Here is a 27,975-nt window from a genome sequence, read left to right as displayed (position 1 = left end):
CTAATCGTGGAAAGATAGTCGCTACTGGAAGTGTGTTCATTGAGAAGAAGTTTATAAGGAACTGCAGCAAGGTTGGCCATATTGAAGACGCGGCTGTTGATTGTGATTCTAGGGGGATGCGGTTAGGAAAGAAGGTTCTTTTTTTTCTCACCGATCATGCCCAATCTGTGGGTTGCTACACGGTGATTTTTGACTACAAAGAATGAGAATAAAGCATTCTACGATAAGCGAGAAAGAAATTCAGATGGTTAAGTATTTTATCTAAGAAATTACCAAATTTGTTCAATTATAAGGAAGCAATTCGTGTCTAACCCCATTTTAAGTTCATTTTTCTCAGTAATCTCTCCCTAGAGTTTCAATTGAGATGAGTGAGTTCAACGGATTTTGCATTTTCTACTGTGAATTTGGATACTTGGATGCCCCTTCTAAGTTCATCCGGTCGTTCACACCACCTTGCCTTTTGTGTTGATCATGAATATTAATTCAATTGGTTATCGAGTACGACTATTGATTCCACGAGGACTGCTCTAGTTAATGACAAGGAATGAGACAAATTATTGGGCATCTGTTTTCAAAAACCAAGTTGGTAGTTGGATTCCAATATCGCATTTTTTATGAGGAAAAAAATGACATAAATAGTCTTTGAATTTTTAGTTTGTTCGGTGTAGTCCATGAACTATTGCTAAATTTCCAATTTAGTTCTTCCATCTCGCTTAAACGACAAATCAAACATCATTTAATGATATTGATTATTGTATGTCGAGTCGGATGTGTGAAACCAATTAGGTAGACTTAAATCAATGACCATAGTCTTTTTAAAATAATGAGATACTATCCGATGATGCATGTTCTATAATGTACATTATCATATTATGAACTCGATTATCATATGCAGATATGAAAATTTATGTGAACAATCCATCTTATATCTATTTTTTGTCCATTGTTCAAATTTAACGGATTAGAAGCCACGTGAGAAGACTTCATTAAATTTGAATTAATGAGATGGTGATATTGAAAATTTCATATAGCCTAGGGTCTAGATTGAACATCTATCAATAAGTCAAGGATCATATTGACCAATTAAAAAGTCCAAGGATGACATTGTATATTGAGATAAAGTTCATGTGTTATCATTTTTCTTTTTGTGAGAGCTGATTCTTTGTTACAAAGCCTAAAGCAACACTAACGGAGCTTCAATATCCCAAATAGAATTATAGAAGCACAATCTCAAATGCATATCAATTAGACTCTAGCGACCTCGTTCTTGACACTAGAAACATTTTCAACTTTGGTTCCAACAACAACCTTGTTGGGCCTTTGATTGGAGAAAACAAGAAACAATCGAGACTCGGTAACAATACACTGAAATTTGAGTCACAACAACGTTGGGCCTTCGAATCTGGGCCCGGAAAGCCGCTGCCCCTTTCCCTTTTCTTGTGCTTTCTTCTCCGGGAACGCTCTCTCTCTCTTTACTCTTCACTCCACGAACAGCCCCTCTCTTTCTTTTTCTTTTTTCGACTTTTTCGCCTTTTTTGGTTTTCTTTTTATGTTATGTTAGCTGAACCCCACGAAGAGGCGGAACCAGCCAACAAACCTCCGTCATTCTAACAGCACAAAATCAACACCAATAGGATCTCAACCTCGGACCGAATTGCTTCCACTTTAACATGAAGATCCAAACCTGAATCACAAACAGCTCTCTTTGAATAAAGACTCCAATAGATGCTAGATACAAGTGTCAACTACGATGCCGAGTTAAGATACAACCGTCCGATTAGTTGGCCATTATATTGAACGAGTTGGCTAGACTTTCAGTAGTTCAGAAGCATCTTAACTTAATGTTCATTCAGCAAGCTTGCTGTTTGCATTGCATCATGCAGCTTTTGAGCAATTCAGAATATTTCCCAAGAGAGATAGCAGAAGAACACATTCGGATGATAAAGGATTCTTGCGGGGTGAATTTCTTGTTGAGAATTAATGAGGGTAACATTGCGGCAATAGCATGGAAAACTCACTTCTACATCATGCAGGGAAACCGTACCATCTTCAAGTCCCAAGACAACAGTCTTGCACCGGGACGAGCCAACATAATGATGTTGTACATTTACCTGGAGTAGATTAGAATAATTATGAGAAACCAGCATTGACGACACAATGAATATGCAAAGAAAACAACAGAGAGAGAAAAATAATGAATAATTTCTTCACAACAAAATTACTATAAGAGGGAAGATAGAGAACACATAGTGACGAGAAAATCAAAATTTGTTAAGTGAGGTAAAGCATCGTAACAGTACAAGACAACCGAGAGGGGTATCGGTCACTTGATATGGGATTTATTTGGGCTAGCAGGTCATGTAAAGTGACTGGAATATATATCTTTATGGCAGCCCCCAATCCATTATCACAATCCCAAAATGAATCTTGTTGTTCCACTATGGAACCTCGAGGTGGAGTGGATTCAGGCAAGGATCACAAGTGTACTAGTACCTACAACTTAGGATCTCAACAGAAACCATTCAAAGGTTGGCTCAAGAATTATAGTGCACTCAACAACATGTTCTCCAAATCCAGAAGACCAAATGATGCGTGAAGCTTTCGGATGTTTCTGGAGAAAAGATGCCTCCTCTCTAAATTTTCTAGTGAGAATAGATGTCAAGAACTGCCAAGGCTAGCCATCTATTCCTAAGTCCTCACGAATTTGAATTACCAAGAGATAGTCATATAAGAACTTAACATACTTGCATGCAACTCCCTCTACACTCCCAATTTCTGCGCTTTCTCCAATCCCCGACTCCATTCCCGTTGACCAGATTGTCATACAAGTATGCAGCATGGCTTGAGATATCCTATTAACAAGTAAGTTAGATTCCCACCAGCGAGCTTGATTAATCAAAATGATGCCACGCAAGCCCCTCTGTAATAAGAAGAAGATAAATTAACTTTAAGTGGTACAAAATGAAAGAAACTTTCCAGCTTATACTCCGCAATCTAGTATATCGTAAATATCTCCTTGTTGGCAACTCTCAATCAGTAAAACGAGGAAGAAGAGGAGCTAGAAGTAGCATTACATTGTGAGAGTCAGCATTAAAAATCCAAGCAAACTATATAGATGCCCGACAACATCGAGATGTTATTCTGCAGGGGCTAAACTCACCAACTCCAAGTGGGCATCAAGCATTTCTGCAACCGACATAGCTAGTCTATCTAGAATAAATGACAGAATAAATGACATCCCCTCCAATTCAAGTTCTTTATTTTCATGGACACTTCAACCGGTGTACACAGAATGGAAACAAGATGGCAATACAGCAGCATGGTACACTTCCGGTTGGTCTCGGTGATCGGTGATTAAGTTAGGGAACTCCTCAATTCGACATCATGTTCGCATTTGGACTTCAAGCACTTCACTTTTATATTTGTCAAATTCTCCATCAAATGCAAATCGAGCTAGATTGGCAATTACAGTGGTTCCTCTCGGGAGAAGGAAGTGTAGCATATTTAGGAAGAGCGAAAGAAGTAAAACGAGATAAGGCCAATGACTCAAAGGGCGCACCAAGCCATTGTTGAAGGAACGAACACGCCGACTTAAAAGAGAACTTCCCCTAGTCGAAGCAAGTACCAGGAGAGACTTTCTCGTTTCGAAGAAATTACCGGGAGAGATTGTCTACAGCCTGCGCGAGTTGAAGCCATGAAGCACACCTACGGGTCCTCCGTGACCATCGCCAACAAATCCTTCTCCGGATTCCACCCTAAGATCTTCACCTGCCAATCATAAATCAAGCAAACTTCACAAAACCGAGTCGATACAATTGAGATGACCGCCCATTAGGTCGCAAAAGAACGCCGAATGGGAGCCGAACCCGAGAAGCCGACGGTTTATTGAACCGAAGCCGGAACGGAAGCACGCGCTATGGTCCTTCGTTTGTGCTCGAAAACCCGGAGGAAAGCTCGAGGCTAGACTTTCCTTGAGTCTGAAAGTAGCATGAATAAAACTACGTAAGAGGAACAGGTGGGAGAGAAAATAAGAGAGACTTGATTACACGAGCGGAGGCGGACATCTCCAGCTCGGCAAAGCTTCTGCTAAATATAAGCGGGGCAATGTGAGATGACAGCATGCAAACATCCTTTACCATTCCAAGGATGCATTGTCGGACTTTGGAGAAGTTCAAGAACCATCGAGCTCCTCATCCTTTGATGATTTTTTTTCCTTTCAGAAAAGTCTTGCGAAAGCTCTCTTGCATATTTCAGCATCTACATCAACCAGTGGAATGATAACCGAAACCCGCCAATGAGTCGGATGAAATCAATCCAGCAACTAACATCAAAGAACCCCTAATAACACTCCGAAGTTTAGGGATCCCTATTTGTCAAACCCGATATTCTTTTTGAATCTTCGGATCCAACTAATGGGCCATCTAACATCATCAACCACAGAAGCTTTGAGCAAGTTAGTATAGTGAATTCAACTCAAGTTGCTTGCTTTTGTGGGATATAGTTTGATTCTTTCCTTGTCATCATTTGCCATTCATGTATTAGAAATAATGCAAGACAGTTTTCAAACGGCATATAAGATAATTCAAAAATCCCTCAGGAAACTTATGGAAATGCTAGCTGTGTTTTTCTTTTCATCAAGTAAATGAACTAGCAAGTGCTTATGCACAATATAAGGGATTATTTCACAAGATAGTCAATCATGTCAAGCCACATTCTAGTTACTGTCTTGCTTGGCTCAAATGTTCGGGCATCTCACAGATGGCTATACCAACTCTACAAACATCAAGATGCATTCTTTGGGTAATCTATAATTAGCCTTGGACTTTTAGGTATATCCTGGATCCAAAACAAATGAACATGGATTCAAACAAGGACCGCCATATAGGGTCCTCCATTTAGTATTTCTCAACCTATACAATGACCTTTGGCATGCTATCAAATGCCCGTATACATAAGTTTTTATCAGATTTTCCAGAAATCCGAAACAATCAAACGCTAGGAAAAGTAAATTTTCTGCGAGAGGATGAATTACCTAAAGTCTAAAGACATGATGTGCTTAGAAAGCCTTTTCATCTATTTCCGTTCTTGCATGATAAGAAGAACCATTTTGCCAAAGCACACATTAACTTCCATGAACATCTCCCCCGGATTCCTTGAATTCATGTAACAAAAATAATGATGACACTATCAACCAGGAAATGATAATGAGAAGACTATAAATCTTGAAAGAAATTGCAAATGACAATTGGGCGGTAGATCTCAAACGAGCAGAGGTAACTTACCCGCTTTATGTACCCTTGTTAGAAAATGTGGATCATCTCCCTTATCTTGACTCATCCGAGTCATCCGAAATGCTTGGTGCAAATCCCTTGTAAATCCGATAACGTCGAGTTACGTATAATTTTGGAATTGTTTTGAGTGACTTGCATCCAGAAATTTTCAATTCCACTTGTTGCTCCAATTTCTTGAGCCCTCGAATCTCGGTCAATTTCTCGCAATCTTGCACAATCGGACTTATCAAGCGGGTACACGATGACAAATCTGGTAAGAGCTCGATCGAGGAACATCCCGAGATAGTAATACGTTCTAGAGATATTGACTCCTCAAGCCCCGGGATCTCTCGAAGTTCATGACAGGTTGACAGGAACAATTCTTGTAAACCATGAAAACTTGACAAGTTCGGTAATTTTGCTAAGGACTTGCAACTTCCAATCCATAAACTTGTGCGGGATGGGAATATCTCTGGGCTCAGTATCTCTTGAAGCTTGTCACAGCCGCTGATAGTCAAACTTTTCAAGTAGCGAAAGCAATGTAAGTTTGGTAGCCTTTCAAACGAAGTGCACCCAGAGACATTCGACATCGCTAAGTTGTCAAGACCTTGAATTGCCACTATGTTTGCGCAATTGTTTGTATCTAATCTCTCCAGCATCTTGGATTTCTCAAGATCCAGCCTTTCAATTGAAACGCACCCAGAGATATTCAACTCTTCCAAGAACTCTAACCTATCGAGGCCTTGAATTTCGACTAAGCTTTCGCAATATTCAGCATGTAATTTCTTCAGATCATGGGACTTTGGAAGGTCCAACCTTTCAATTGTAGCGCACCCATGGATATCCAACTCTCCCAAGAACTCCAACCCTTCGAGCCCTCGAATTTCGGCTAAGTTTACGCAGCCTCTAGCATGTAACTCTTTCAAGAACTCTAACCTATCGAGGCCTTGAATTTCGACTAAGCTTTCGCAATATTCAGCATGTAATTTCTTCGGACGATGGGACTTTGGAAGGTCCAACCTTTCAATTGTAGTGCACCCATGGATATCCAACTCTTCCAAGAACTCCAACCCTTCGAGCCCTCGAATTTCGGCTAAGTTTACACAGCCTCCGGCATGTAACTCTTTCAAGAACTCTAACCTATCAAGGCCTTGAATTTGGATTAAGTTTTTGCAATTTCCAATATTTAATATCTCCGGACTACGGGTTTTTGGAAGGTCCAGCCTTTCAATTGTAGCGCACGCGGATATATCGAGCTTTTGCAAGAACTCCAACCCTTCGAGCCCTCGAATTTCAGCTAAGTTTACGCAGCCTCTAGCATATAACTCCTTTATACTCCCGGATTTTGGAAGGTCTAGCCTTTCAATTGAAGTGCACCGAGAGATGTTCAAGACTTCCAAGAACTCCAACCTATTGAGACCTTGAATTTCGGCTAAGGTTTCACTACCTTCGACATTTAATTTATACAAACCCCCCGATATTGGAAGGTGCAACTTTTTATTTGAAGTGCAGCCACCGATATTTAGCTCTCCCAAAAGCTCCAACCCATCGAGGCCTTGAATTTCAGCTAATTTGGTGCAATATTCAGCATCTAACACCCTCAGACTCCTGGATTGTGGAACGAGCAGCCTTCCCATTGAAGCACACCTAGAGATACTCGGGGTTTCCAAGGACTCCAAGTTTTTGAGACCTTGAATTTCGACTAAGTTTTTGCAAAATTCAACTTTCACTATCTTCGGATCCCCGAACTTTGGAAGGACCAACCGTTCAACCGAATGGCAGGATTCAACAATCAAGGATTCCAAATATTTCATTTTATCAAGACCTCGAACTTCAAGTAAATTGTGGCAATTATAGAAGGATAATGTCCTTAGATGGATAAACCGTGAAACGTCCAGTGTTTCAATAGATTCGCACGCATTGACTATCAAGGTTTCCAACTTGAAGGGAGTGTTTAGGGATTGTGGTAATTCCGATTCTTCAATACCCGTCGCTTGGGAGCATTCTGAATTCTTTAGTAGTGTTGATGGAAGCCCTGGGATGCACTCGAGAAATTGACAATCAATAACTTCTAGCTCCTTGAGACGGGTTAGGTGGGAGAGTGAAGGCAATTTGCGACTTTGACAGGTGACTCCCAAATATGTTAAGTCGGAAGGAAGGTCCGGCGGTGATTGGAGCTCCATACAGCCAAGAAAATTAAGGCGTTGCGGGGAAGAAAGATTACACATGCTTTCTGTCCTTTCGCCTTTCGGATATTTGCAATATGAAGCATTTAAATCTCGGAGCTTTCTCAGCCTCCCGATACCGTTTGGTAATTCTTCTATGCCGGTTGCAGAAATATCTAGAATTTCTAGATTCTCCAAAGACCCCATGCTTTCTGGCATTTCCCCTCCCAGTTCACGGCACCATGAAGCATCTAAATGTTGGAGCTTTTTCAGCCTTCCAATACCATCGGGTAATTCTTCTATACCGGTGCGAGAAATATTTAGAATTTCTAGATTCTGCAAAGATCCTCTCGCTTTCGGAAGTTTTTCTCCCAATTTTTTGCATCCACCAGCATCTAATTCTCGAAGATTTCTCAGCCTTCCAATACCATCGGGTAATTCTTCTATACCGATGCCAGCAATATTTAGAATTTCTAGCTTCTGCAAAGACCCTATGCTTTCCGGAAGTTTTCCTCCCAATTTTTGGCATTTTTTAGCATGTAATTCTCGGAGATTTCTTAGCCTTCCAATATCGTTGGGTAATTCTTCTATACCACTTGCCAAAGAATATTTAGAATTTCTAGATTCTCGCAAAGATACTATGCTTTCCGGGTAATGCGAAAGGCACCAAGTATACTGTAGAAGGAGTTCTTCCAGCTTTTTCAATTTACCTATTTCTTCCGGAAGCTTCGTGAGGCTCCCACGCTTGCTCAACTCCAAGCGACCGAGGTCCTTCAGGTCTCCAATTGAAGAGTCAATTTGCAGCAGTCCCCAACAATTATTGAGGATCAAAACCTCTAAATTCTTAAAAGCCGAGAGGAAGTCTGTATTTTCCAAGTATCGACAATCCGTAAGGTCGAGAAATTTGAGCTTCTTTGCCATCCGGTAAAAAGAAATGGTTGCCAAGAGTGATTATTATTTAAAAGAAAGTATAACAAAAAGAAAAATAAAAAAAAGATACTTGTTCTTACCATGAAAGAACTCCATCCTTCCCATTTCTCTTTTATTTTGCTTTCCGGCAATTCGAGCACGACTAGTTCCTTCACAGGGAAGTTGTTTACTTCAAAATTCATGGGACATTCTCGCCATCGAAGCCATCTTAACCCCTTCATTGAGTCCTTAAAATCTCCACTTAGATGTGCCCCATTCACCAGAAGGAATCTTAGATTCGTCAAATTCTTGAATTGTTCTTCTGTGTAAATGTTGTCATCTCGCTCGCTTGTTTCGCCGGAGCCTTTTGAACTACCTTCAGCCAGATTAATGGCCTCAATCTTTCCCGTTCCCTAGAAGAAACAATTCAATTTCCATTAATATTATATCCAACAAAAGTAATCTAAACTTACCAAAAAAGTTCTAAGCATATTCCAATTATGCCAATTCAGTTCTAATTTTTTTTTCCCAATTGTATTTATGATTCTATGATTTATCATTAGTCAAGTCATTTACTGCATTTGTCAAAGACGTAAGTGAAGCAAATGTAGAAATTCATGATCTTAACACCACAATACTTACTCAAAGAGAGCAACCTCCCTACTTTCTAATCTCGTCAATGAAACATTCAAGTTGCAATAATAGTGAGCAAGCACTAAGCAAGAGACCAACATTACTCTAACAGTAGAACATGGACTAAGTATGGAAAAGAAACGAAACAATTACCTTATTTTCCTTTAGCACTTTCTTGACTTCCTCGGAGTCCCATAACCTGCTACGGTTATGAGGCTCCCGCCGGTTTTCTTCGCGAACTATTTCCCTACCAAGATCTCTCAGTTGGTCATGCATTTGGAGCTTATGATCATCTCCAATTTTTATTAATGACATGAATCTCAATACTTCAATTTCCTTCTCAGGGAAAAAACGACAGGCCTCCCACATGTAGAATGCGATTCTTCCGTCGGTGCCAATGAAAAAACAAGCAATATCCAAAAATGTTTGCTTTTGTTCATATTCTAATGCTTCGAAACTTATCAGCAACTTTTCTTTCGCCTCCTTAAGAGGCACTTCTTTTAACTTGTCTCTTGTCCCTCTCCAAAATGCTAGCTTTTGTCCGCACAATAATGAGCCTAAAACCTCAAGGGATAAGGGAAGCCCTCCGGTGATGGATACGACTTCATGAGCGAGGTCCTTAAATTCCTTTGGAGGAGAGTCCCTTCGGAATGCATGTTTGCTAAACAAAATCAAAGATTGATCGTTGTCCATTTCCTTATGGTCAAAGGCATAGTCCATCCCAAATTCTTGAAGAATCTTCTCGTTTCCGGTGGTAATAATGATTATACTTCCCGAAGAAAACCAACCACGATTACCAACCAAACGCTTCAATTGAACGACATTATCCACGTCGTCAAGAAGAAGGAGGACCTTTTTACCTTTAAACTTGGAGGAGATGAACTTAGTCCCTTCACCCTCATCACGAACTTCATTTTCGTGCTTCAATATATCATAGATTAACTTATTCTGCAAATAATGTGCGCCATTACACTTCCATGATTCCCTTATATCAGCAATGAAGCTACGGTGCTCAAATTGATTGGAAATCTTGTTGTAGATGGCTTTAGCAAGAGTAGTCTTACCAATGCCTCCCATTCCGTGGATGCCAACAAATAGGGTGGCATGAGATTTTTTAGTATCCACAAATTCCATAATCTCCTTCACATGACGATCAATTCCGACCAAATTCTCAGAAATATCCAACTCAAACTGTTTCTTCAGTTCGCTCAACACTTTTCGGACAATCGATTTCACCAAGTCTGCTTCATACCTATCAAATGTGACAAGAGTTCGGTTATGTGGCAACAGTAATTTTATGTTGTTTATCAAATGAGAACACAATAATAAATAAATCTGCAGATTGATGGAAGAATTTTAAAAACCATTTTTGTCACACCTCCATATATTGGTGGTTGCTTCATATGGCGTGCCCAATTCCACTTTTACTCCAAAATAATTTATTAAGCCAGAATAAACTTGAGGGTGTGAGTTATGAATATTAAATATTGTATCTATTATGGATTTGAGTCAAATTTTAAACTTGTTGTTTGTTAAAGATATGAGAGATGACGTGGACGTGACTTTGAAAATTTGTAGTGCGTTTGAATAAGCAAAGACAAGTTATAACTTTTGATACAAGATGATTTTAGGTATTGCGATACCAATCAGAAAAGTTGTTCAGAGTATGATATTGTGAACGATCTAAATTGCAATTGAGAGGCTTTCTCCTTGTTTGCTCAATTCTACATGCTTGCAAGTTTCTACTCGTGCTATGAATTTAGTATCATTCCAGATTTGTGTTCTTATAATTTTAATTGCCTCCAAGGATGATAACAGGGTGTACGTTATATTCCTTTTGAGTATCTATGTTCTATGATTTTAACTAGTCTATTATTGATTTTACACGAAAGTAGAAGAATAATTTTTACCCTAAATAAGAACATTGCTTCAATACATGCAGGTGCATGATTAAAAATTACCTGTTGAAGATAGGAAATGAATTGGAAATTATTTGAACAAACATATAATAAAAATAATCCCTTTTTTCCTTCTTTATATTTTCCATCATCATATGCAACCAAAGAAACATTTCTTTTGTGAAAAATAATCTTAATAGCAACTAATCAACTATATTAATGACTTAATGAATGTAACTTGGGAAGATAAAGAAATATGGCTTTAGCAATCACCATGCACAGCCTAAGATGTTGCGAGCTTTAAATGAAAAATCACCAACAAGTTGTACAATTAATCTCAAATAAATATGTAATTAGAAAAGTTTGAGACGAAGATTAATGCAGCGTACACTATAAACATGACATGAAAATGGCACAATGTTGAAAAATCTTTGGGTATAAGAGTAAAAGTCCATTCAAAAATTTTATTATCGAAGCAAATGGGATTGTGACAACGAAATCTGTAATTAGATTGGTCTTCATTAAAGCAAAAGGACCGAAAAAAAAATAACTCATACAACTCATGCATTGCAGGATCTTTCTTGTGTTTATATATAAATACACTAAGAAAAATAACGAAAATGAAGCAGGTCAGAATCAGAACAACCAGTAAACACCCCCACATGATACAAGAAAGCATAGAATGCTTTTGATGGAAAATTTTACCCATCAGCTTCGTATCCACTCAAGGTGCTGACTTCAAGGAGTGCTTTCTTCCAATTCTCCAAAATCGTTGGATCGAAACCCCTCTTAAGCAAACGCCCCTCACGCTCAAGAAGTGCGTCTCCAAACCTCCCGATTTGATGTCCTACGTCAGATGGTTTCACTTTGTAGAATATAGGCAAGACTATCTGCCCGTTGTTATTCTTGCGCTCCATCATCTGAACCAGTTCGTCCAGGCACCAGCTACTTGTACCATAACTCTCGGAGAAAATGGGGATCAGGACCTTGCTGTTGGTGATGGCTTCCATGAGCACTGGTCTGAGGTCCTGCCCTTGACAGAGCTCGTCATCGTCTCTGAAAGTGTCAACTCCCGCATCGACGAGCCCGTGGTAGAGGTGATCGGTAAAACCTTTTCGAGTGTCTGAGCCTCTGAAGCTCAAGAACACCTCGTAGCAATTTCCGGTCGGAGACGAACTAGATCCACCGAAATCAGTATCCGTTGGTGCAGTCAACGAACCAGGCACGCCATTATCAGCATCTGCTGTATTTCTAGCCGCACTGTTTTTCTTCTTACTGAGAAAATAGAACGCCAGCACGGAGAGAAGGATGGGTGCCACGAGCACGGCGAAAGAATGCCCAAAAATGGGACGATGCATTTCCGCTTTTCTCTGATCTGCCCCTGGGTTTTCGCCTGCAAGTCTGAGGGAGAAAAAAGCCAGAGTCCCTCTCAGGAAATAGGAAATGCCTTGTTGTTGCCCACTCTCTTGTGGTTTGATTTTATGTTATGGAACCAGCTGGCAAAGGGAATCCAACCAATAATTCAAACTTGTCAAGCTACATATAAATTAGTAATTCATTGACCGGGACAGCTAACCATGCATCTGTAGTCGTTGCCTTCATGTGGTGGAAGTTTCAATGCACAAGCGAGGAAAACTTTTGAATTAAAAACAAATGCTGTTATCATCCGTAGACAAGTGGTCATTAATTAATTGATAGATACATACAAAGCGTCACCACAACGGCTCCGCCGTTGAACTTCCCTTTATTTATTTTTTTTAAATTATTTTCCATCAGAAAATATATTTTTGTTCAATATATTTAAGCTCTTGATCCAGCTCGGGAATTTACCCCTCACTTTGAAACTCCAAATCGATATGTTGAATTTATTCCCGAAACCACACGATATGGACATCCTCCTGCAATATCTATATGGTAACTTGATTGCCTATGAGAGTAACTAGGGGGATCCATAGTTTTCTTAGTAGCAGGGAATATAACAAACCCAAAAAAAAAAAAAAAGCTAAGAGGAAAACTCGAGCAACTTGATATCCCGACTCCTTAAGGGAATTAGGATATGGCCCTACAGGCCAAATTGCACTTGTGGAACTTTCGGTGCGCCACTACCTCTATTAAATTTGTATAGCCTATAATGGGGAACAGACCGAAACAACTTTCGGCAGCATGTTACACACATTTGCCTTTATTTTACTAGCAAATGAAACAACTTTCGGCGACATGTTACATATAAATGGATGATTCTCTAAATGCATAATAGGAAATGGACAACAACTTGCAATGCATCCCGACAAGATTTATGCTGATGCATCGACCAATTATATAGTTAAACTATTTCTTGAACTAACCAAAGAGCAGCCTATGTTGAACGTTCGGATGTGGCCGGCTAGAATGAGGGTAGGTATTTCTGTTGCCCTTACTACATCTTTTATGTTGGAGACCACTTTAAACACATAATTGCTCAATATTTGTTTTTTTAGGGATATGTTCACTAGAAGTCTTAAAACTTGTCACGAATGTACAATTGAGTCCCAAAATTTGCAAAAAGTGCAATCGAGTCATAAAACTTGTTAAATTGATTCAATCGAGTCCTTCAGTTAATATCGTCAATTTGTTTAACGATAAATACTGACGTGACATTTTTAAATTAATTTTCTTATTCTAAGTGGCATTTTTAATTATTCTATTTTTTAAAAAAATCTTATTTAAATCAAATTAAAACTGAAAATTGCTAAAAAAATTATTTGAAACAAAAACAAAACTGGAATAAACAAAGAGAAGGGCGGGTCCCACCGTTGAAGCCCCGCTACTACTATTGCCCATCGCTAGAGGGTCCGGCGGAGGTTGCCAGCCCCGGGCGAGGGTGGCTGGCTCTCGCCAGCCCCATGCGAGGGCTAGCGAGACTCGCCAGGCACGAGCAAAGCCTCACCCAGGTCGGGGTCGAAGTAACCCGGATTTGGCGAGGTTTGCTAAGTACTCGGCTCTGTTGACCTCCACATTCACCTCTTCCTCCTTCAGCCCCGAGAGGTAGGTAATGAACACATGGGCCCGTAGGGGTCTCCTTCCGATCGGTCGACGTGTTGAGCACCGGGTGCTTGTTGACCATCGATAGGAACTAGTCCAAGATCTTGTTTTCCATGAGATGAGAAATCACAAACATCACTCGTCAATGGCAGGCACGCGAATGCTGAGCTGGGCAAGCACTAGCTTATGTGAAGCAGCATCCAATTAGCAAGATTTTCCATTCTTGTATAGCTCAACAAGGGAGAAATTATGGGCGGAATACGCCACTCCAATGTTGCAAAATCCCACCGCTTTCGCTAGAGTCTCAAACTCTTTCTCGGTCCTCTCTTCCCCCATCGAGTTCATGCCCCGCATGAAGACGTACATTTGCAATAGGCTTCGAGCGGCGAGATTGGCTTCAGGCACTTCCGGAGTCCGGTTTTCTTCAACCCGGATCAAGGCGAGGCTTTGCTCGCGCCTAGCAACCCTCGCCTGCGAGGCCTCACCCGGGGCCGTTGAGGGCTGGCCACTAGGGCCGGCGACCTCCGCCCGCCCTCCAACTATGAGAAGTGGCGTTGGCGCAGCCTCACCGGTGAGGCCCCGCCCTTTTCTTTATTTTTTCCATTTTTTTTTGTTTCAAATAATTTTTTACCATTTTTCAGTTTTTAATTTGATTTAAAGAAGATTTCAAAAAATAGAATAATTAAAAATGCCACCTATTATAAGAAAATTAATTTAAAAATACAACGTTAGCATTTTCCATTATACAAATTAACGGTGTTAATAGAAGAACTAGATTAAATCAATTTGATCGGTCTTAGGACTTAATTGCACTTTTTGTAAATTTTAGGACTCAATTGCACTTTTGTGACAAGTTTTCAGACTTCTAGTGAACATATCTTCCTTTTTTTTGTCTTTCCTCTAGTTTAATTTCTTTTCTAGATAGACATTTAAACTCCATGACAACTCTTAATTATTGTGTTTAAACAAAATGATAATCCAGAAAAGTACAAGCTCGTATGGTGCCTACATGAACAAACCTTCAACTTTTGCTTAAATTGGTTAAATGTCAAAGAAAATTGTCAAAAAAGTCTTGAATCTATTGCACTTTTACCAATTCAGTCCTAAATCTTTTAATTTTGTCAATTTAATCCTAAACCTTTTGCATTTGTGCCAATTCATTCTTCAATCTTTTTTTGTGTTAATTTAGTTATAAACCTTTTGTATTTATGCCAATTCAGCTCATCTAGCCAACTTTGACCTGTCGACGATGACGTGGACGCCGGCCGGCACCGATGGGGCAATTTTTAGTAATCTTTAGATATTTTCTAATTTTTTTCTATTTCTTAGTCCATCTTCTTTCTCCAGCCAGTCGCCGGATTGAAAACCGACTCGAGATGAGGGCTAGCAAAGCTTGACCTCGCTGACCATTGGCATCGTTGATGTTGGGCGAGCTCGGCCTCGCCCAGCGACGGGGACACCATGGTCGAGTGAGCTCGAGCTCGCCCAATGACGATGACGCTGTGGCTAGGCGAGTTGTTGCCGTTGGACTTACTTTTGAGTGTCGCTTTGAGTCGTCCTTGCTCACCCAGATTTGGCGACACCACGGCTGGGCGAGCTCGAGCTTGCCCAGCCATGACATCACGTTGCCATCGAGCTTGCTTTTGGTGTCACTTCAAGTTGTCCTTGCTCGCAATCACAATATGGAAGTCTTTGATCTCAAAAGGGTTCTTTTCTTTTGGATGTTGGTACTGACTTGAGCCATTGGACTCCATGAGAGTGATGAAGCAGAGAGAGAGAGAGAGAGAGAGGGGGAGGGAGAGGTGAACGAATGGGTCAAACACAGATGATCTTCTTCCAAATAGCTCGAGTTTGCTTGGCCATGGCGTCACCGTCAACCTCACCTAGCGATGGCGGTGTTAGTGGTCGGAGAGGTTGAGCCTTACCGGCCGGAGGTAGAAGATAATGACTATTTTTGGACGGTGTCAATTTAATCCTAAACATTTTGTATTTGTGCCAATTCATTCTTAAAATATACTTTCGAGTGCATAAAAAATTGAGCAATTATTTATTTAAGCAGAAGGGTCGATGACTTTAACCAAACACAATACCTATGTATATTTAAAAAGGCTTTAGGTGGTTTTAATTTTTTCAGAATCTTTTTCTTAGAAAAAACCCTAGTTGTAAGTTCAATCCTAAATTTGCCCCTAATTATTTTTGTCTTAAAAAAAAAATTCCCCTGACTTTAAGTATAGTCCAGAATTTGTTCCTGCTAACCCCTTGTCTAAAAATCACTGTAGTTGTCTCTAGTTTTCCAAATTTCCAGATCGAAAACTGATTGTTTGAGATAATTTTCCACCTCACTTTGCCAATTTGGACTTTTTTTATTGACATACAAATGCCACGTCAAACAATAATGACTATTTTTGGACGGAGAGGTAACATGGGCTTATTTGAGATTAGCTAATGATTTGTCTTTTGAGATAAAAAAAAAAATGCTCAAAGTAGATTTGAGACTGGATTTGGGATTTTCTTGACAGAAAAAGTGGAGGCAGGTTTGGGATTAAATCAAAAGTTAAGGATTTTTTCAAGGAAAAAAAAGAGTTTAGGATAGAATTAAGATTAAATTTTAAGTGGAAGGGCTTTTACGGAAATAGGCCTATATAAAAAATGGGAAAGAGAAAGTCACGGAGCTTCACCTGCTTTAATCATCCAGGGGCAGATTTGTAATTAGATAGCATATAACAATTTTCTTTCTGGCCACTCCCCAGGTGGCTGGGACTCTCCAATCCCCGCCTAACTTGAGGCCACTGCTCTTCTCTACCAAGTTTTTGTCAATTTCTTATTTCGGATCGTCCGGTTACCAATTAATTTTTTTTAAGAATAAATGCACTAGGAGTCCTAAAATTTATTAAGAAATTATAATTGAGTCCTAAAATTTTTAAAAAGTGCAATGAAATCCTAAAATCTGTCACAAAAATGCAATCGAGTCCTAAAACTTAAAATCTTAAAACTTGTCATGAAAATACAATCGAGTCCTAAAATATTCAAAGAGTGCAATTAATAGAAGAACTTGATTAGGTCAATTTGACAAGTTTTAGGGCTTGCTTGCATTTTTTGAAAGTTTTATGACTTAATTACACTTTTCTAACAGGTTTTAGGACTTAATTGCACTTTTTGAAGGTTTTAGAACTCAGTTGCACTTTCGGTACAAGTTTTAAGACTTCTAACGCACTTATCCCCTTTTTTTAAGATGTCAACTCATTGATTTCATTTAATCAAATTTATTGATTTCACAACCCCAAGCCAAATTAATAAATAAAAAATTTTCAATTTTTCCCGGCAAATGCTATTGCTTGGTTTAGTTTAACGACTGCACTATTCCTTAAGCACCTATAATTTGTAATGTGTGTTAGTTCAAATATTTATAATGTTGAATGGAGCTGGAAACGTGTAGTTCAATTAGATTATATTTAACTTTATTTAGTACTTAAACATAAATGCATGCGGTTCCTCTCAAATAAGGAGGGGCAGCTATGCGAATAAAAAAATGTTAAATAGGTTTTACTAACCACCCAAAACATACATAAGCATATTATTCTCATCCAAAAATTAATTTATTTCCTATTAAAAAACGAGGGGTAGCTATCTTTTATAAATATTTTAAATAGGTTTGACTTACCACTCAAGATAGATCTAAGCATATTAATATTGGTATTCAACTTGGTTGGCGCTAGATGCGAAGCAATTTGTATGTTCAAAGTGAGTCCACCCATTTAGATACCATTTAATGCATTTTTTATATTTAGTTACTTAATAAAACAAAGCTCTTCAGACATTGAATCAACTTCAGCCAATTCGATTCTAACCTTTCGATTGTGTTAATTGAGTTCCAAACATATTTCGTGTTTTACCAAGAAAGTCTATCCGACCAACTCGGCATTCTCCCGACCACCCGATTGGCACACCATCAGTCCCTGCTGCCGGCATGGGCAGTCATGTAGATCGCCTTTCGGTGGAAATTGCGGTGGCAGCCACATGCTGTGCGTTGGAAGCTACCCGAGGAGGTGTCGTCCGAGGTGAACTCACCGTACCCGTCGGTCGCATAGCTCCCCAAGCTGGCTGCATGGTTACTCGAGCACTCTCTATATGCGTCATTCCTATTAATCTCGTTCCATTCTCTTTCTCCCCCACTCCCTCTCTTGATATGATGTTGCTGTTGTTGCGTTTGGGTTGGATATCTGTTTTTGGGAAGATGATGAGGAAGAGGAATTATACAAAGCTGAGTTTTAGTTAATAGAGGATACTTTGTGGATAAGGAGTTAAAATTTTAATCGTGGAACATACGATGTGTTGCTATGGGAGGAAAGAAGATGCCACTTGAAGATGCCTTGATGCAAAGCGTACATCCAGACAAAACTAAGGAATAAATCTTCTATTAAATAAGTTGGCAAATTGACTTTAGAATAATGTAGAATATGGTACCTTTCTTACAGCTCATTCGATAGGGATCAATGTAAATGAAGGTTCCTTTAACACGATAATATAAAAAGAGGAGACTTTACGAAAATTGTTAACACGAGTATCTTATCCACAATTTTCAGCGTCTAGTTATTTTGTAAAAATGCAATCACTAGAAGGACTTAATTGGATTAATTTGATAAGTTTTAGGATTTAATTGTACTTTTTGAAAATTTTAAGACTCAATTGTACTTTTGCGATAAGTTTTAGAACTTAATTGCACTTTTTAAAAGTTTATAGGACTCAATTGCACTTTTATGACAAGTTTTAGAACTTTCAATATAATTATCCAAAAAAAAGAAAAACTAACAAGCAATATTCACTTGCTCTCGATGCTAATGTGCATGAGTCAATGACAAGAACATATACGGCCCAAAAGAAAATGACAAAAACATATCAGTTAGATTGGATTTTGTTAATAAATAGCCGTAGCACGCTTAATATCCAAATAAGGAAAGTTCATCATTTTCAATCTTCAATCTGAATTTTTACGAAAATTAACACTTATAAATTAATGCCAAAGCACACACGGTGGCTTGTAAATAGTGTAGGGCCAGACCAAAAAAATCAATACCCAAAAAAAAAAAAAAACCAAGAATAGATGGCAGCATGAGTCATGTCATCTTCTTCCAATTAAGAGAAGACGTCATTGATGACGTATGACTTACGTGTATATAAATCTATCCCCGTCACATCTTCTACGAAAACACCCTTAAAAATTTCTTCCCCTAAAATAAGGGCGAAATTTCACCGACTCCTGATAATAAAAGTCGCATAAAACCAATGTTAATTGTTAACCAGCCATTTATCTAGCGGGAACCCAGTAAATAATAACAATAGTAAAAACAAAAAAAGACAATTTCGGCAACCTTGTAGTTGTCGTCTTCTGAAATTGAACCCCAACGAATAATTCATACAATCTCTACCAAAGCTGTTGGGGGCCTCCGAGAGGAAGGGCCCACCTTATGAGAAAACTTTTGGAGTAAACGTAAGAAAGAATGTGTATACACATTTACCTTTATTTGGTTGACATGATTTTGTAAATATATAATAGATAAGAAATAACTTCGTCCCTATTATGCAGACTGGAGATCTAGTCCTATGGCTTGATTGAATCATATTGATTCAATAAATTCAAAATTTGTGCAATCAATCTAAAATGTCAAATCCTATAGTAGGGATGATTCTCTAAATATATAATAGGAAATGGATAGCAACCGGCAATGCAACCGGACAAAAAAAACATGATGACGCATGGACCGTTGATATAATTAATTATTTCTTGGACTAACCAAAGAGCATACTGAGTTGAACGTTCAGATGTGGCCGGCCAGTATGAGGGTAGGTATGCCTATTGCCCTTACTACACGTCTTTTATGGTGGATAATGGATACCACTTTAACACATAAATGCTCAACTTTTTTTTTTTTTGGGTCTTTCCTCTTGTTTATTTCTTGTCCAGATAGACGGTAACTCCACGACAAGAGAGTACAAGCTGCGTGTATGGTCCCAACATCAATAAACCTTCCACTTTTGCTTAAATTGGTTAAATGTTTTTCACACTTCAACAAATAGAGTTCATTTCCTTAGATAATCCAAATCAAGCACGTATTCGTGTGCCCTTTTTTGCTAGTGAATTGAATAAGCGAACTGATTTGAGTGGACTGATTTTCATATATATTTTATGATCATCTTCTTAGACAATACTCGACACATTGACACATAGTTAAATAGAGTAATTTTAGGACGCAATATTAATGTAAAAAACATATCCTAAAGTGGTTTTATTCATTTTTCTTGTGATGGTTAGTAAGAGAGTGGATGGTTAAATTCTTCAATTGAAAAGTGGATAAACCACATCTTGCTTTATTAATGATTAATTAAGTAATGAGTAATAAGGATGTGATGGTAAGTCTGGAGATATCGGAAGATGAAATGCACCCTCATTCGTTTTGATCCATAGAGACTCCCGCAAATAAATCTAAACAATGAAGAGAGCATCCTTCTGCTGAAACACTTTCTGTACGTCTCATTCTTATTTTCTCCTTCCATTCTGTCTCTCTCTCTTCCCCTCTCCCTCTCTCTCTTGATATGATGTTGCTGTTGCTGTGGTTGGGTTGGATGTCTATTTTTGGGAAGATGACGAGGGAGTGGAATTATACAGTCTCTGGTCCGTGCTTGAACAAAGCTGAGTTCTAGTTAATAGTTGTCTGCAGGATACCTTGTGGATAAGGAGCTAAGTAATAGCTACTCACTTCAATTGCGGAACGTACGATGTGTTTCTACAGGAGGAAAGAAGATGCCGCTTGAAGATGCCTTGATGCGAAGCATACATACGGACATAACTAAGTAATAATCTTATATTAAACAAGTCGGCAAATTGACCACTGTTCTGAAGAAAAAGCTGAAGGAAATCTGTTTTTTGAGGGCTTGTTGAAACAGCTGCTATTGATTTGCATGTGTATCACAGCTTAAGGATTATTCGACCAACTACTCTAAAGAAACCTTTTTAATCGGTGGAAATCTTTTAATGTCTTTCTAGAGAATTCCTAACCCTTGATTGAAATGAACTTATGCCACTTTCTGTAAATAGCTGTAGCACGCTTAATATTCAAATATGGAAAGTTTATTATTTTGAATCTTCAATCTGATCTTTTTTTGAAAATCAACACTTCTAAATTCATACAAAAATGGCCAAGAGTAGATGGCAGTCAAGGCCCTTTTCTTCTCATGAAGAGAAGACGTCACTGATGACGCATCATCTCCGTCACATCTTCCACCGAAAACACCCTTAAAAAATTCTTCCCCTAAAACAAGAGCCATTCGTCTAGCTGGAACCCGGTATATATATATACACACACACTTTGTGGTCGAACCAACTTCTAATTAAGAGAATACGTCATTGATGACGTATGATTTACGTGCATATAAATCTATCCCCGTCACATCTTCCATCGAAAACACCCTTAAAAATTTCTTCCCCTAAAATAAGGACGAAAATTTCACCAACTCCTGATAATAAAAGTCGCATAAAACCAATGTTCACCAGCCATTTATCTAGCTGGAACCCAGTTAATAATAATAATGACAGTAATAAAACGACGATTTCGATGACCTTACAGTTGTTGTCTTCTGAAGTTGGACCGTCCATCGAATAATTCGTACGATCTCTACCAAAGCTATTGGGGTCCTCTGAGAGGAAAGCCCACCTTATAAGAAAACTTTGGAGTAAGCGTCAAAAAGAAAGTGTATAAGCTTTTATATTAGGGGTGATCGGTCGGTTCAGTCCCACCCTTAAATCGAGAACCGAATTGGGAGGACTAGTTTTCAATTTTAGAGAGCGAGAGCCGGATCGGATGATCTTGGGACCAACCGGTGCGATACAATTCCTCGATGATCCAATCATTAGACCGGTTGTATTTTTTTTTGGTGATGTGTCATTAAATTTATCTCGCTAGCGATACATTTATCGGACCACTTCTCATTAATTGTGTCGCATTATCGCTAAAACACCACTAAGGAAACAAAAAGCAAAAATATTAGGTTCAAGTTTAGGAAATTTCAAAATATGTAAGTTATTTGGTCCGGTATGGCCGGTCTAGTACTCTCGAAATCGGGAACCAAACTAAAGCCCCTAAAAACCAGATCACATTGGCCGGTTCGGTCTATTCTAAGTGATTCCCAAACCGATTGGTCCATTATGCTTAGCCATAGCTTATATGATGCCTACGCTCACAAAATTAGGCCTATAGATTGATAATAACTTTTTAAATGAGAAGATTCGGTGATTTTAGCCAAAATGAATAAATTTCAACTTTAGATCTACTATTAATTCTGCCTCAATTTTTTTTTTGTCTTGAAAAACATATAAATGTGGGTCCAATCACAAATCTTCCCAAAATTCTTTTTATGAAAACCCTTAGGGCACGAATGATAACCATTTTGATTCCGAAATCAATTTTTGGTCAGAAATAGATTTTTTCATTTCTATTTTTTAGACTAGTTTCTAAGTAGATAAACGCGTTTGATAATGACACAAATTTTCTATTCCCGAATAGAAATTCATTTGATAGCATTATAAAATTTCTAGGTTTGCCAGCAACGATCAGCTAGCGGTGGACGGCGAATGGGTGACTAGTGACCAACGAAGGTCGAATAGGCGACCGGTGGCCCACGACCAGTTATATGAGACTAGCAACCATTGGACGACGGAATGTGGACCGGCGACCGGAGGAATAGCAAAAGGTGGATTGGTGACCGATGGACAATGTACAGCAGATCGATGACAAGGAAGAGAGAGAGAGAGAGAGAGAGAGAGAGAGAGAGAGAGAGAGAGAGAGAGAGAGAGAGAGAGAGAGAGAGAGAGAGAGAGAGGAATTCTTATTTTTCAATTCTTTTTCAGAAACAGAAAAGCTGGGAATTTTAGCTTCTTCTTTTTGTTCCAAAGAGGAATAAATTTTTGTTCCAAAAGAAATAGAAAAAAGAAATTGAGTTACCAAACCGATCTTTCTTCCAAATCTATTCAATAAACAGGTTTAGAATAAAAATAGAAAACATAGAATGGTTTTCATTCACGCACTCAATTTTAGGTCCGGTCATGAATCTACCCTCGCTAGCCCTCCATCCAAAAATAATTGTTACTCGTCCCTAGTTTTCCTAGTTTTCCTAATTTTATGATCACAAAAAAGATTTCATTTTGAAGATAAATTTCCATATCACTTTGCTGATGTTGAATTTTTACCGACATCGAAATGCCACGTTAAACATCTATGATGGTTTTTGGACAAAGGGTTAACAGGGTTAAATTTGATAGACTATCTAGTGATTTTTTAAGACAAAAAATATTTGAAGAAGATTTGGGACTTTACATAAAGCTTGAGTTTTTTGTAGTCTCTACATCTAAAATGAGGCTTTTTTTGGATTAAAAAGTTGGTGGCAGAATTAAGACTATCCTTGAAATACAAATTGCCTTGAAATACAAATTGTATGAGTTAGTTTGCTCCGTGTGTTTTGTACGTGTTGTAATAGTGAGGTGTGGTCTTTTGCTCTATATCTAGCGGACAATAATTGTGCAAATTTTATCTAATTTTAATATTCGCACCGCATTTGGGTACAAGTGTGTTTCGAGTTATTTAGTGTGTCTATGGTAACATTTCTGAAAATGAATTTCTACTCCAACACCGCTTCGGGAGTAGAAATCCGTTCGGTAATGCAACTTTTGAAGTAGAAATCTATTTGGTTACGCAACATTACATTTCTACTTCTGAAGCAAATTTGTATTTTTGAAGTTGTTTTTGAACCAATTCCAAAAGTTAAAAAAAGTTACTTCTCTTTCAGAAGAAAAAATCTCTCAACATCAATATTTCTATCACTTCGTCCTCTTTTCATTTTCAATGCTTCTCTCCCCTAGCCACACCTCCGCTATTGCCGCCCACCGCCGACCTTCGCCGGCAACCACCAACAGCTGCCCACCGCCGCCCATTGCCACTAGTTGTTGGCCTCCGTTGCCCACCATCGAGCGGTCTACCTCCGCCTCGTGCCACCCCAATACCGCATCGTCGCCGCGACCACGCCCACCCCCTCCCCCCACCGCGCCCCGCCCCTCGGCCACCAACCGCCGACCGCCACCGGTTGCAAACCACCGGCTACCGTGACCAGTGCCGCCGCCAAAGTAAAAAATAAATAATATTTTTTGTATCTTTAAAAATTAAATAACTAAATTTTAATAATAAAATTTATTTTGGAAGATATTAAAAAAAAATTTAAAACGAAGTAGAAATTTTTCGGCGCCAACACTAATTTTTCGTAGAAGATTTTGCGTTAATAATGTTTCAGAAGTAAAAATTTTCAACAGTTATCAAATGAATTTCTCTTATCGTAAATCAACTTCTAGAGCAGAAGTAGAAAAATTAACTTCTGTTCCAAAATTGATTTCTGAAATAGAAGTGGTGCAATGCATGCCCAGATTTATCGAACTGAAGCTGAAAGGGAAGCACGACGTGCCACAGTCCTTCGCCGGTCTCCATAGCTAAGAAGCTCTGCCGGGCGGGAAAGAAAATAAGGAAGAGAGGAGTGGAGGTGGACTCATTTGACAGATGGGCAGGCTGATTCTGGCCGAATCGGGCTATATGCCGGACCTGGACTTGTTGCCGGGGCTCGTCCATCATGGCGAAACGCATGTGATTTCAGACGGGCCGGGTTACCGAAGTGTTGGGTCTACTTCCAAGAGTTGCAAGCACAATGGCCATATTTATTGTGCGTCGGTTATCAAATTGTGCTCTCGTTATCAAATTGATCAAAACTCGATTTCCCAGTTAAGGCAATCCCTTGCACGCGGTGGGAGAAATAATATGACGAGGGAGGGCATTGAAGGAGTACGTGAATCTCCCTAAAATTTAATTGGTTATCCAATGCGATCATCGATTCCACAAGGACTGCTTCACATGGAACAAGACAAACTATCGGACATTCGTCTTCGAGAGCTAAATTGCTAGTTGTTCCAATATTGCATGGTTCACGAGGAAAAAATAACACAAATAATTTTTGAATTTTTAACAAGTTTAGTATTGCCCCTGAAGTCGATTATCATATGTAGAGGTGAATACTCACGTATATATTGCTTGGGTAACTATCTTTTTTTTTTTTTGTTCATCGTTCAAATTTAAAGGATTGGAAGCAACATCAGTGGATTTCATTAGACTTGAATTAAGAAGAATAACCTTGAACATTTTTGTATAGCCTAGGGACTAGATTGAATATTTACTAATAATTCAAATATTACATTGAACAAATTAAAAATTCGAGGACGATATTGTATATTGGATTAAAGTTTATGGATAATTTGTGTCATTTTTCCTTTTGTGAAAGCTGGCTCTTTGTTACAAAGTTAAAGCTACATTAAGCGAGCTTCAATATCCGAAACAGAAGCACAGTTTCTCACCAAGAACAATTTCAACTCTAGTTCCAACGACAATCTTGTTGGGGAGAACCATGCAGTATATTCTCACCAAGAGCTTCAATATCTTGTTGAAGGAGTACGTGAATCTCCCCAAAACTAAACTGACCAAAATAGAGTTAACCCCAGCAACAATAGCAGTATATTCCAGCAATACAACCTTAAAATAAGCAAATATAATGCTGAAATGTTAAAGAGACAAGGCAACAACACCAAGATTTTTAAGTGAAAAAAACAATGCGGGAAAAAAAATCAGACCACTAAAAAACTTTCACTAGATATACAAAGGTTCTTCTCTAGTTACACATTAGAGGCTCAATGTCAATAATACGACAATACTTCATTACTGCGAAAATGGAATTACTCCAAATGAAGCAAGAAATCCCAACCACGATTGGAGAAACGAGAGAAAGGTCTTTGATGAACAGAACTGATCAACTCCTAGCTCTCGATCTCACGAACAACGTGTTGGAATTTAAGCCAATTCCGACAAAAGCCTTTGGATCTGGACCGGAAAGCCGCAGGGGATATACCCGTTCCAAGCCAACTCTGACAGCAGCTTCCCATAGCAAGAACCTCTTAAGTTCTTTATCAACCCCGAAAAATTTAGCAGGCAAGCATCGAATTGCTTCCACTTTAGCATGAAGTTTCAAACCTGAATCACAAAATACTCTCTCTGAATAAAGACTCCAACCGACCCTCCATACGGGAATAAGCTATTGTACTGACCTAAAATACAACCGTCCGATTCATCGGCCGTTATATCAAACCAGTTGGCTAGACTTTAAGGATTTCAGAAACATCTTAACTTAATGTTCATTCAGCAAGCTTGCTGTTTGCATTGCATCATGCAGCTTTTGAGCAATTCAGAATATTCCACAAGGGAGATCAGAGGAGAACACATTCTGATGATAAAGGATTCTTGCAGGAGGAATTTCTTGTTGAGAAGTAATGAGGGTAACATTACAGCAATAGCATGGAAAACTTACTTCTACATCATGCAGTGAAACTGCATCTCTTCAAGGCCCAAGACAACAATCTTGCCATCAGGACGCACCAGCATAATGATGTGATACATTTACCTGGAGTAGATTAGAATAATTATGAGAAGCCAGTATTGACGAATCATACACAATGAATGTGCAAGGGAAAGTGGGTCGATAAGACAACCAAAAAAACGAGAGAGAGAGAGAGAGAGAGAGAGAGAGAGAGAGAGAGAGAGAGAGAGAAACTGAATAATTTCTTCACAGTAACCAGAAAATGTTAATCAAAATTTGTGAAGTGAGGCAAAGCGTCATAACAGTACAAGATAACCGAGGTGGATATAGGTCACTCAATATGGGATTTGTTTGGCTAGTAGGTAATCTAAAGTGCTGGGAATCTATATCTTTTTGGCAGTCTCCAATCTTATCTCAATCCAAAAATGAACCTTGTCGTTCCGCTTTGGAACCTCGAGGTAAAGTGGATCCATGAAAGCTTACTTCAGGCAAGGATCACAAGTGTGCTAGTACCTACAACTTAGGATCTCAACAGAAACCATTCCAGGGTTGGCTCAATTACTATAGTGCAATCAACATGTTCTCCAAATCCAGAAGACAATATGCTGCGTAAGCATTCAGATGTTTCTGGAGAAAAAATGCCTCCTCTCTAAATTTTTTAGGTGGGAATAAATAGCAAGAACTGGCAAATCTAGGCATCTAATCCTAAACTCTTGCGAATTTGAATTACCAAGAGATAAAACTCATATAACAACTTAACATACTTGGATGCAGCTCCCCCTACACTCCTAGTCTCTGCGCTTTCTCCAATTCGTAACTCCATCCCTCTCGACCAGATTGTCATACAAGTATGGAGCATTGCTTGAGATATCCTATTAACAAGTAAGTTAAACTCCCACCTGCGAACTTGATTAATTAAAATGATGCGACAAAATGCTGCTCCGTAATCAGAACAAGATAAATTAACTCTAGTAGTACAAGAAGTGAGAAACTTTCCAGCCTATACTCTACAATCTAGTATACATTAAATATCTCCTTGTAGGGATCACTCGATCAGTAAAAAAGAGGAAGAAGAGGAGCCAGAAGTGCATTACATTGTGAGAGTCGGCATTAGAAATCTAAGGAAAATTATATAGATGCCTGACAGCATCGAGACGTTATTATGCAGGGCCTAAACCTACCAACTCCATGTTGGCATCAAGCATTTCTGCATCTGACATGGCTAGTCCATCTAGCATAGATGACATCCCCTTCAATTCAAGTTCTTAATTTTCATGGACACTTTAAATTGTATACCCAGAAGGGAAACAAGATGGAAATACAGCAGTATGGTACACTTCATATTGGTCTAGATGACTCTCGGTTAAGTTAGGGAAAAAATCCCCTAAGGCACCAACCTCCAATTCAACGATGTTTTTGCTTATGGCCTGTTTGCTAGTTTTTTCATGATCACACCACTAGGAGAAGGGCCTGTTCTTGCATTTAGCATTTCTAGACCGATGTGATTACTTTTATTAGCTAATGCAGACCGTCTGAAAATGTGAAGTGTACCATACTGCTGGACAAAATTTGTCCCAAGTCAGTAGCGTAAGCATACTAAGGGATTTCCTCTCAACATACTCCTTT

At 38.9% G+C, this 27,975-nt stretch overlaps 1 protein-coding gene and 1 long non-coding RNA gene across 2 annotated transcripts in view; both read right to left on the bottom strand.

The window, feature by feature from the left end:
- The window catches only part of LOC125314035 (disease resistance protein RPV1-like), a 147,636-nt gene that overhangs the window by 111,861 nt on the left and 7,800 nt on the right, over positions 1-27,975 (bottom strand). The window lies entirely within an intron of this gene.
- LOC125314386 lies at positions 1,557-27,755 on the bottom strand. Its single transcript, XR_007197880.1, has 3 exons — positions 27,114-27,755; positions 26,341-26,433; positions 1,557-1,684 (listed from the first exon to the last, which is right to left on the bottom strand). It is a non-coding gene; the product is annotated as an uncharacterized LOC125314386 (long non-coding RNA).

This window comes from Rhodamnia argentea, chromosome 3 (assembly GCF_020921035.1).
Source record: "Rhodamnia argentea isolate NSW1041297 chromosome 3, ASM2092103v1, whole genome shotgun sequence".
In the NCBI taxonomy this organism is placed as follows: domain Eukaryota; kingdom Viridiplantae; phylum Streptophyta; class Magnoliopsida; order Myrtales; family Myrtaceae; genus Rhodamnia; species Rhodamnia argentea.
The sequence above is the reverse complement of the archived record's forward strand: the minus strand, read 5'-3'. Positions and strand labels throughout refer to the sequence as shown.